This window comes from Suncus etruscus, chromosome 9 (genome assembly GCF_024139225.1).
Source record: "Suncus etruscus isolate mSunEtr1 chromosome 9, mSunEtr1.pri.cur, whole genome shotgun sequence".
NCBI classification, from domain to species: domain Eukaryota; kingdom Metazoa; phylum Chordata; class Mammalia; order Eulipotyphla; family Soricidae; genus Suncus; species Suncus etruscus.
Window position 1 is genome coordinate 101,396,288 of NC_064856.1, and position 12,089 is coordinate 101,408,376.

The window sequence follows — 12,089 nt, forward strand, 5'->3', positions numbered from 1 at the left end:
GAGTCGCTGACTTCCCATTGTATTCTTTACCTGTAATCCTGTATAAGATCCCGAAGACATTATTATGGGCTTTTGTAGTAAAAGGCTGAATACATACCTGTTTTCTTTACACTGTTGCTTCTGCTATTGCTGGTTTCTTTATGGTATAATGTGTAGTTGAGGCTTTGTGTTGCTCCCCTTCCACTTGTTTTGGACACTACTCCTCAGTAAATGTTGATAATGACAGTGTTGGAAGTTTCTACTCTGTTAAATCATTGTATATGTTTATGAAGTATTACATGTATATATGGTGTATATTCTACGTACTTCAGAATAGTGCTATCATTCTGTGTTTATCTTTCATCTTCTGGCTTACTTCATTTAATATAATATTTTGTAGATCCATCCATGTTGCTGCAAAGTCTATGATTGTATCATTTCTAACTGCTATGTAGTATTCTATTGTGTATAAATACCACATTTTCATGATCCAATCATCTGTAGTTGGACATCAAGGTTGGTTCCAAATCTTGGCTATTGTACTGAGTGCTACAATAAATAGTGGGGTACATACATACTTTGGGATGAATGTCCTTCCAACTTGAGGGTAGAAACCCAGGAAAGCAATTGCTGGGTCATATGTCAGTTCAATTCTGAGTTTACTGAGCACTCTCCAGACTGTTTTCCAAAGGGGTTGGACTAGGGGGCATTCCCACCAACTGTGGATAAGAGTCCTTTCATACCACATCCCTGCCAAAAGAGGTTGTTCCCTTTTTTTTTTTTTTTTTTAATGTGAGCCATCTTCACTAGTGTAAGGTGGTACCTCATTGTTGTCTTGATTTGGATTTCCCTAATGGTGAGTGAAGGTGAACATGTTTTCATGTGTTTGTTGGCCATCTTTCGGTCTTCCTCAGAGAAGTGTCTATTCATTTCTTCTCCCCATTTTTTTATGGCTTTATTAGATTTTTGAGGGCTCAGCTTTCTGAGTGCTTTGTATATTCTAGATATCAGCCCTTTATCTGATGTGTTGAGTGCAAAGATTTTTTTCCATCCCATTAACTGTCTTCTAGCATTAAGTAGGGTTTCTTTCACCATGCAGAAACGTTTTAGTTTGATGTAGTCCCATTTGTTTAGGTTTGATGCTAAATTCTTGCCATTGGCATTCTATCCTCGAAGACTTTTTTGATATATAGGTCTTCGAGTGTTCTGCCTATTTTTTCCTCAATGAACTTTATAGAGTCAGGTCTGATTTCAAGGTCTTTAATCCATTTTGAGTTGACTTTTGTATAAGGAGTGAGGTATGGATCAATTTTCAGTTTCTTACAAGTGGTTCTCCAGTTGTCCCAACACAATTTGTTAAAGAGACTTTCTTTGTTCCATTTTAAGTTCTTGGCTCTTTTGTCAAATATTAGTTGACTGTATATCTGGGTGTTTATCTCTGGAAATTCTGTTCTAACCCACTGGTCTGAGGCTCTGTCTTTGTTCCAGTACCATGCTATTTTGATCACTATGGCTTTACAGCATAGCTTCAGATTAGGTAATGAGATACCACCTAGCTTCTTATTTTTCAGTATGTATTTGGCTATCCTGAGTCTTTTGTGGTTCCAGATGAATTTTGTGATTGATTGTTCTAACTCTTTAAAAAATGATGTCTGAATTTGGATAGGGATTGCATTAAATCTATATAGAAGTTTAGGTAAGATAGTCATTTTGATTACGTTAATTCTACCTACCCATGAGCATAAGATGTTCTTCCATGGGCCCGAAGAGATAGCACAGCGGTGTTTGCCTTGCAAGCAGCTGATGCAGGACCAAAGGTGGTTGGTTCGAATCCCGGTGTCCCATATGGTCCCCCGTGCCTGCCAGGAGCTATTTCTGAGCAGACAGCCAGGAGTAACCCCTGAGCACTGCCGGGTGTGGCCCAAAAACCTAAAAAAAAAAAAAAAAAAAAAAAAAAAAAGATGTTCTTCCATTTCCTTAGATCTTCTTCAATATATTTCTGAAGTGTTTTGAAGTTTTCCTGGTAACTTCACTTCCCTTGTAACGTTGATTCCTAGGTACTTGATATTTTTGATACTATTTTAAGTGGGATTGTCTCCTTAATCTCTTTCTCCTCTACTTCATTATTTGTATAGAGGAATGCTACTGTCTTTTGTGTATTGACTTTGTAGCTGGCCACTTTGCTGTATTGGTTGTTTCTAGAAGTTTTATTGGACTCCTTAGGGTTTTCAATGTATATCATCATATCATCTGCAAAGAGAGATAGTTTAAGTTCCTCTTTCCCTATTTGGATTCCTTTGATTCCCTTTTCTTGTCTGATTGCTATTGCTAGGACTTCTAAGACTATATTTAATATGAATGGGGAGAGTGGGCAGCCTTGTCTAGTTCCTGACCTTAGGGAAATGCTTTCAGTTTTTCGCCATTAAGGATAATGTTGGCTGTGGGCTTTTCATAGATAGCTGTAACTATCTTGAGGAAGGTTCCTTTTAGTCTTATTTTTCTGAGTGTTTTTAACATGAATGGATGTTGGATTTTGTCAAACACCTTCTCTTTGTTGATTGAGATAATCATATGGTTTTTGTCTTTCTTATTGTTGATGTGGTGTATGATGTTGGTTGATTGATTTGCGTATGTTAAACCATCCTTGCATTTCTGGTATGAAGCCCACTTGGTCATGGTATATAATCTTTTTGATGTAGTGCTGAATTCGATTTGCTATGATTTTGTTGAAGATTTTTGCATCTATGTTCATTAGTAAAATTGGTCTGTAGTTTTCTTTCTTGGCAGTGTCTTTGCCATCTTTGGGAATGAGTGTGATATTAGCCTCATAAAAGAAATTAGGAGGGATTCCTCTCTTTTCAATGGTTTGGAAGAGCCTGTGGATCATTGGTAGTAATTTATCTTGGAATGTTTGATAGAATTCCCCTGTAAAACCATCTGGTCCTGGGCTTTTGTTCTTGGGGAGTATCTTAATTACTGATTCAATTTCCTCATTTGTGATTGGTCTATTTAGGCTTTCTACATTCTCCTTATTCAGTCTTGGAAAATGATATTTTTCCAGGAATCTGTCGATTTCTTTTGGGATCTCTAGCCTAACTGAGCATAGTTGTTCATAATAAGAGCTCATGAGACAATCACAACTGAATGGGTCTTCTGGAAACATAACAAAAGACCACTCCAGGCTCCATCCTAGGAGCAGCATAATGACCAAGACCACCAACTACAGAAGATGGATTAAAACGACACTGAAGGGGCCGGTGAGGTGGTGCTAGAGGTAAGGTGTCTGCCTTGCAAGCGCTAGCCAAGGAAGGACTGTGGTTCGATCCCCCAGCATCCCATATGGTCCACCCAAGCCAGGGGCAATTTCTGGGTGCTTAGCCAGGAGTAACCCCTGAGCATCAAACGGGTGTGGCCCGAAAAACAAAAACAAAACAAACAAAAAACGACACTGAAGAAACATAACTGCTAGAACCACAAAGAAAGATTTCATCATATGCTCCATTTATTGACCTGTACAGACACCAAGATCTCTAAATACAGAGGTCTGATTTTACCACCCATGATGAAGCAGAAGTTTTCCATACACCACAAAAGCACCGAAGAGAGAGTAAATGAACATGCAAGGAGTCTATAGTTAATCCCATGACAGTATACTTCAATGGTGGAGAAACCCTGTATCTCCTAAGCCAAGGGAATTCCCTCTCTAATGCCCCCAATAGTTACTGTGCCTATGCAGGGGAGAAAAAGAGCACAAAATAATCCTTTTATCTACTTATATATTTATTTATTTACTTGTTTTGACTTCTTTGTTTTGGTGTAGATATTGAAGTTGATGTCTCCAATTTTATTTTATTTTATTTTATTTTTCTCTTTCTTTTTGCACTCTGGTATGGTTTTATTTCAGGACTGAGACTATTGTGTGGTGCTTGTTTTTATTGCTGTAGTGCTCACTAGATAATTTATTTGATATTTTTTTTGTATTGTTGCTGTGTTTCAATTGCCTTTTTCCTGTCCTCTCTCAAACTAAGGATGAAAGCCTCTACAAGGACTCCACCTATTTTCAGCTTATTTGATTTTTTACCCCATTCTATTTCTTTTCTTTCCTTCAAACAATACCACATAACTTGAACTATCTAGCTCTGCCTCTCAAATAGAGGAGGAAACAAGGGAGGGTACCAGAACAAAACAGATATATGATCACTAAGTAGTAAGCTAGACACAGAGGAGACCACTTATTCTAGCAGCCCGGGAGGTGAGGGTGGGGGATATGGAGTGCAGGAAGGGAACCGGGGTAGAGGGAGGACAAATTTGGTGATGGGAATTCTCTTGATTCAATGTTAATATGTACCTAAAATACTACTGTGAAAGATATGTAAGCCAATATGGTCAAAATAAAAATTAAAAAAAAAAGAGCTCATGATGTATTGTATTTCTTAACATCTGTTGTAATCTCTCCCCTTTCATTTGTGATCCTACTTATTTGAGTGTTTTCCCTCTATTTTTGGTGAGTCTTGCCAGTTTGTTCTTTCGAAAAGCCAACTCCTGGTCACATTGATTTTCTGTATTTTTTTTCTTAGTTTCTATTTTGTTTATTTCTGCTCTGATTTTTATTATTTCTTGTCTTCTGGTTGTGTTTCTGTTTCTTTGCTGCTGTTGTTCAGCTCTTTAAGGTGACCCTTTAAAATGCTGATTTTGTCATTTTTCTCTTTCCAACACAGGCCTGTATTGCTATGAGTTTCCCCCTAATTACTACTTTTGCTGTGTCCCACAGATTTTGAAGAGTTGTCTCTTCATTATCGTTTGTTTCAAGAAATCTTTTATTTCTTCCTTGAGTTCCTCTATGATCCAGCTATTGTTGAGCAGCATGTTGTTTAATCTCCAGGTGTTGGATTTTCTCTATTGCTTCTTCTTACAGTTAATTTTTACCTCTATTGCATAGTGATCAGGTAGGGTGCTTCTAATGATCCTTACATTTGTGATTTTATACAAGTTATATTTATATCCTAAGGCATGGTCTATTCTGGAGAAGGTTCCATGTGAGCTTGAGAAGAATGTGTATTCTGCTTTCTGGGGGTGGAGAGCCCTATATAAGTTTACTAGTCCTAGATTTTCTAATTTTTCATTTAGGGCCCTTATTTCTTTGCTAGTTTTCTGTCTGGTGGATCTGTCCAGTGGTGATAGTGGAGTATTGAGATCTCCTACTACTATCATGTGTTTCTCAAGGTTTGCGAGGAATTGCCTTACATATTTTGCTGGCTCTGTATTAGGTGCATAAATATTAACCAGGGTTAGTACTTCTTGATCTAGTGTTCCCCAATCAGTAAGTAGTGACTCTCTTTGTCCCTGATCACTTTCTTGAGACTGAATGCAATTCAGTCTGATTTAAGAATGATTTAAGGGGGCCGGGCGGTGGCGCTAAAGGTAAGGTGCCTGCCTTGCCTGCGCTAGCCTTGGACGGACCGCGGTTCGATCCCCCGGTGTCCCATATGGTCCCCCAAGCCAGGAGCAACTTCTGAGCACATAGCCAGGAGTAACCCCTGTGCATTACCGGGTGTGGCCCAAAAACCAAAAAACAAAACAAAACAAAACAAAAAAAAGAATGATTTAAGAGGGCCCAGAGGGATAGCACAGCAGTGTTTGCCTTGCAAGCAGCCGATCCAGGACCAAAGGTGGTTGGTTCGAATCACGGTGTCCCATATGGTCCCCCATGCCTACCAGGAGCTATTTCTGAGCAGACAGCCAGGAGTAACCCCCTGAGCACTGCCAGGTGTGACCCAAAAGCCAAAAAAAAAAAAAAAAAGAATGATTTAAGAATTTAAAATTTTAGAATTTAAGAAGGTCTGATATAAGAATGGCCATCCCTGCTTTTTGGGTTTTCCATTGGCCTGAATAATTGATTTTCATCCTTTTATTCTGAGCCTGTGCCTGTCCTGTATTTGTAGGTGTGTTTCTTGCAGGCAACAGAAATCCAGTTTATGTTTTCTAATCCAGCTCTCTGTTATGTGTCTTTTAATGGGAGAGTTTAGTCCATTAACATTTAGGGAGATTATTAACAGAGAAGACTGTTGTGCAGTTGTGTTGTGTAGGGTGGTTGTTACAATTGGGGATTTGGATTGTGTAATTTGTCTCTGAGTAGGTCATTTAGAATCTGTTTTGTTTGTGCAAATAATGCGAGTTTGTTTTTGTTTGAGAATGATTTTAGTCTTCCCTCCCATATAAATGAGGGTTTTGCTGGGTAGTTGTATTGAGTTTTAGTCATAAATGTTCCAACACCCATCTCTTTACCAGTGTAGATTATCCACTACCAATGTCCCCAGTTACCCTCATGCTATCCCCTCCTGCCTCTATAGCAGACATTTTTCTTCTTTCTTTCTCTTTCTTTACTTTTTTCTTTTTTCCTTTTAAGCAGTGTGGTTTATAATATCATTCCTAAAGGGGTATCATGCATATTAATTTTCTCCCTTTTATGTCCAATTCTTGTCCAGAGTGATCATTCCCTACTATCAATGTCATAGTGAACCCTTCTCTGCCCTAACACTCCCCCAACCCTTTGTGGCAAGTTTCCTACCATGGGCCAGTCCTCCTGACCCTTGTCTCTGTTGTCTTTGGGTATTATTCTCATAATATAGGGGTTTATTTAATATACCACAAATGAGTGTGATCATTCTATGTCTGTCCCACTCCCTCTGACTCCGTTCCCTCAGCATGATACTCTTCATATAAAAAACTAAGCAATTTCTTTTCTTTGGGGTTTTTTGTTGTTGTTTTTGTTTTTTTGTTTGTTTGGTTTGTTGGGGTTTGGTTTTTTGTTTGTTTGTTTTTGGGTCACACCCGGCAGTGCTCAGGGGTTACTCCTGGCTCTATACTCAGAAATAGCTCCTGGCAGGTTCGGGGGACCATATGGGATACCAGGATTTGAACCACCATCTTTCTGCGTCTAAGGCAAACGCCTTACCACTGTGCTATCTCTCTGGCCCCACATTTCTTTGTTGTTGTTGTTATTGTTGTTGTTGTTGTTTTCCTAATGTCTGCCTAGTATTCCACTGTTTAGATGTATCAAAGGGCTTGATGATCAGATACAAAGACTGCACATGGAATGGGAGAAGTTATTTACCCAAAGCCCATATGACAAGGGGGTTAATATCATAAAATAAAAGGCACTAATAGAACTCAACAAGAAAAAAATTCAACCCCATCAAAAAAATGAGAAGATTGGGGCCAGAGCAATAGCACAGTGAGCAAGGTGTTTGCCTTGCACACAAACCACTCACGTTTGATCCCTAGTATCCCCCATATTGTATCCATATGGTACCCCAGCACCATCTGGAATGACCCCTGAGCACAGAGTCAGGAATAACCTCTGTGCACTACCAGGTGTGGCTCCCAAAAAATGGGGGGGGGGGGGGCAGAGCAGTGGCACAAGCAGTAGGGTGTTTGCCTTGCCCACCACGCTAACCTAGGTTGGACTGCGGTTTGATGCCCTGGCAGTCATATGGACCCCCAAGCTAGGAGTGATTTCTGAATGCAGCACCAGGAATAACTCCTGAGCATCATTGAGTGTGGCCCCAAAATCCCCCCAAAAATGGGGTGAGGGATAAAAAAGAAACTTCCTCAAAAAAGAAATACAAATGGCTAAAAAGCACATGAAAAAATGCTTCACAGTATTAATCATCAGGGAGATGCAAATGTAAACAACAATGAGATATCACTTCACACCACAGAGACTGATACACATCAAAAATAAAACCAGTTCTGGTGTTGATGAGGTGATAATGGGAATCTCATTCACTACTGGTGGGAATGTTGAGTGGTCCAGACTTCTTGAAAACAATTGTCTTTTGTTTTGTCAAAAGCTCCTTAGGGCCTCTCTGGCCCACACTTCAAATCACTACACAGCTACAAAAGCCCCAGCCTGAGACTTTATTCGTCTGACAACACTTTCCTCTCCCACTGCCGTTCGCCCTCCAGAAATTTCCGTAGGTGAATTCTATCTTGTCTACTTGACCTCTAGACTTTCTCCTCAGCGATCCTCCTCAGAGGGAGCTCTGCTCAATTTGACTGAATGTTTATTTGACTGTTTATTTTGAGTTGGTTTTTTGTTTGTTTGTTTGTTTTTGTTTTGGGGACACACCCAGCATCGCTCAAGGGTTGCTCCTGGCTCTGCACTCAAAAATCACTCCTGACAGGCTCGAGGGACCATATGGGATGCCGGGATTGAACCCAGGTCTGTCCTGAATAGACTGCGTGCAAGGCAAACACCCTACCACTGTGCTATTGCTTTGACCCTGAATGGAAAACAACCCATGGAACAACCCCTGGTCTGCTTCTTGATGAGGCGCAGCCAAAGTCTTTTCACCCTTCTCCTCCAGGTGTATCCTCAGAAGAGCTGTGGTAACCTCAGAGACAGGAGTTGGTCCTCATTGCTTTTGAAGAGGCCCCCTGGTCTGAATAATCATTTATTCTGCTTCCACATTTTCTCCTTTCTTTATTAGCCCTTTAACAAGGTGCTACAGCCTGGGTTTAAAGGGATGTTTGTCCTCGGTTTGTTTGTTTCTGAGGTGAAATAGACTTTAAAGGCTGTGACAACAGGTTGGGGGATAGATCCTAGAAACCTCTAGGGCTGTGAGTGGCAGAGTGAAGGAAGAACTGGCTGAGTCCTGGACTGCTTTCCAAAACAGACTGGAAGGGTAGGTAGGAAGCCTAGTCCTGGCTCCAGACAGCCTACATCCAAGACCCAGTCTCTTCCGCTATAAAATAAGGGCTTTGGGCCCAAGAGTTAGTACAGGGGTTGGGCTTTTGCCTTGCATGTGACCAACTTGGGACAGACAGGGTTCAATCTCCAGCATCCCATGTAGTCCCCCAAGCCTGCCATAACCGATTTCTGAACATAGAGCAAGGAGCAACTCCTGAGCACCACTGAGTGTGACCCAAAAACCAATAGAAAGGAAGGAAGGAAGGGAGGGAGGGAGGAAGGCAGAAAGGAAAGAAGGAAGGAAAAAAGGAAGGAAGGCAATAAAGAAAGAAGGGAGGGGGGCGGGAAGGTGGTGCTAGAGGTAAGGTGTCTGCCTTGCAAGCGCTAGCGTAGGAAGGACAGCAGTTCGATCCCCCAGCAAATGGGTGTGACCCAAAAACCAAAAAAAAAAAAAAAAAAAGAAGGGAGGGAGGGAGGAAGGAAGGAAGGCCCCTGAACACCATTAGTTGTGGTCCAAAATCTTTTGGGGATGGAGACAACAAACAAAAAAAAATCTAGGAAAAAAAGAGTATATAGGGTACTTTCTTCCGCAGCACATATACTAAAATTGGAACGATACAGAGATTGCCATGGTCCCTGCGCAAGGATGACACACAAATTCGTGAAGTATTCCATATTTTTAGAAAAACCACCAACTGCTCACAAATTCATTTAGACAAACCATAAATTCAACGTGAGTGGCACTCCCGAACAATACATACCTTATTCCACCACCAGAAAGAAGATTCATGAGTGCGTTCCACTATCTACACACTTATAAGTAAAGATAATGACAGACCGTTGGGCATGTGAAATGAGGAGCTTTTCATGTACTTGTAATTCTGTTGTTTATTAGCTTGATTAAAGTTGTTTCATTGTAGGGGCCAGAGCGATGGTGCAGCAGTAGGGCGTTTGCCTTGCACGCAGCTGACCCAGAACAGATCGCTATTCGATCCCCTGTAGTCCCATATGGTCCCCAAACTAGGAGCAATTTCTGAGCACATAGACAGGAGTAACCCCTGAGTGTCACAGGTGTGGCCCAAAAAGAAAAAAAAAAGTTGTTTCATTGTAAAAAGAAAAGAGAGAGAGAGAGATAATATAAGAAATAAGGGGCCCGGGCGGTGGCGCTAAAGGTAAGGTGCCTGCCTTGCCTGCGCTAGCCTTGGACGGACCGCGGTTCGATCCCCCGGTGTCCCATATGGTCCCCCAAGCCAGGAGCAACTTCTGAGCACATAGCCAGGAGTAACCCCTGAGCGTTACCGGGTGTGGCCCAAAAACCAAAAAAAAAAGAAATAAGACAATTGTCTTGCAATGTGGCTGACCCATTTTAATCTCTGGCACAGTATAAAGTCCCTTGTACACCACCAGGAATTATCCCTGAGCATAGAGCCAGGAGTAAGTCCCAAGTACCTCTGGTTATTTCCCCCCCCCCCAAAAAATATTAAGAGTAAAAAAAGGCCTGATAATTAGGGAGATGATTCACAGGGCTGAGCACATGCTTTGCATGTAGGAGGACTCAATTCAATCCCTGGCACCACATGGTCCTCAGAACACTGCAGGAAGCAACTCCCTGCCACTTAGCAGGAAGTAGCCCCTGAGCCTAGCTGTAAATGGCCCCCAAAAGGCAAAAAAAAAAAGAAAAGAAAAGTAATTATAGACACATAATCATTCTGTGTGTGAGTCATCTATGGTTTTACAGAGAGGAGAATTTGAAGAATCCACTTGGGAAATACCAACTGTTGAACCTGGAATAACATTCCATTTTTTTAAAATGTTTGTTTTAGAGGGCTGGAGAGATAGCACAATGGTAATGTGTTTGCCTTGCATGCGGACAACCATGAACAGACCTGGGTTCAATTCCTGGCATACCATATGTTCCCCCAGCCTGCCAGGAGCGATTTCTTATTGCAGAGCCAGGAGTAACCCCTGAGTAGAGCTGGGTCTAACTCCCCAAAAAATAATAATAATAAAAGCTTATTTTATTTGAATATATTGTATAACTTATGGAGGAGTTGAATGATCCCAGAGATGCTTAGGGAATCATTCCTGCTAGAAACAGAACCAGGGTCAGTCACATGCAAAGCAAATCCCTTAACCACTATACTATCTCCAGCTATTGTTTAAATATTTTGGAGGGTCATACCCTGTGGTGCTCAGGGGTTACTCCTGACTCTATGCTCAGTAATTACTTATGGAGGTGATTAGGGACCATATGAGATACCAGGGATCAAACCCAGGTCAGCCATATGCAAAACAAATGCCCTACCAGCAGCACTATCTCTCTGGCCCCTGATTAAATATTTTTGTAAAACATTGAAATGATAACTTTTGGGGGTGGGGGACATTGGGGCTACACTTAGACATTGGCTATGCACTCAGATGTCTTTTTTTTTTTTTTTTTTTTTTTTTTTTTTTTGTTTTTGGGCCACACCGGCATTGCTCAGGGGTTACTCCTGGCTGTCTGCTCAGAAATAGCTCCTGGCAGGCACGGGGAACCATATGGGACACCGGGATTCGAACCAACCACCTTTGGTCCTGGATCGGCTGCTTGCAAGGCAAACACCGCTGTGCTATCTCTCCGGGCCCACTCAGATATCTCTTAAAGAGGCTCAGGGGACCATATGGGGTGCCGGAGATGGAACCTGGATAGACCATGTACAAGGCGAGCACACTACTCACTGTACTATCTCTCCAGCATTGTAGTGATAACTTTAAATCTTTTATTGGGAGGGCGGGTCACACCCAGCAATGCTCAGGACTTACTCCTTGCTCTGTGCTCAGAAATCGCTCCTGGCAGGCTTAGGGGACCACATTGGATGCTAGGGATCAAACCTGGGTCTGTCCCAGGTTGACCACATACAAGGCAAATGCCCTACTGTTGTGCTATCACTCTGGCCCTCAACTTTGAAAATTTTTTTTTTTTTTTGGTTTTTGGGCCACACCCGTTTGATACTCAGGGGTTACTCCTGGCTATGCACTCAGAAATTGCCCCTGGCTTGTGGGGACCATATGGGACACCGGGGGATTGAACCGTGGTCCGTCCTACGCGCTTGCAAGGCAGACACCTTACCTCTAGCGCCACCTTCCCGGCCCCAACTTTGAAACATTTTAAATGAAACAGATGAAGTCAGAGCAATAATACAAAAGGTAGGCCACTTTCCTTGCATATGGCGAACCCAGGTTCGATCCCTAGCATCCCAGATGGTCCTCCCCCAAGTCCTACTAGGCGTGATCCCAAAGCACAGAGCCAGGAATAAGAGAATTCCAGCAGTGCCATAAGAGCTAAATTCCTGTCAGCTGATTGATTCTCAAAAAGACGAAGAACACAGCACTTCTGCAGCTCCCTGTCTGGTCAACGTCAGGCTGTTGACACTGAAGA

At 41.8% G+C, this 12,089-nt stretch overlaps 2 protein-coding genes and 1 non-coding gene across 3 annotated transcripts in view; 1 reads left to right on the top strand and 2 right to left on the bottom strand.

Annotated features, from left to right (window-relative positions):
• SSRP1 (structure specific recognition protein 1) overlaps positions 1–12,089 on the bottom strand; it is a 1,220,984-nt gene that overhangs the window by 354,714 nt on the left and 854,181 nt on the right. The gene's annotated exons all lie outside the window — the stretch shown is intronic.
• Positions 1–12,089, bottom strand: part of TIMM10 (translocase of inner mitochondrial membrane 10) — a 322,347-nt gene that overhangs the window by 130,301 nt on the left and 179,957 nt on the right. The window lies entirely within an intron of this gene.
• On the top strand, positions 9,249–9,352 carry LOC126019897 (U6 spliceosomal RNA). Its single transcript, XR_007499508.1, has one exon. It is a non-coding gene; the product is annotated as a U6 spliceosomal RNA (small nuclear RNA).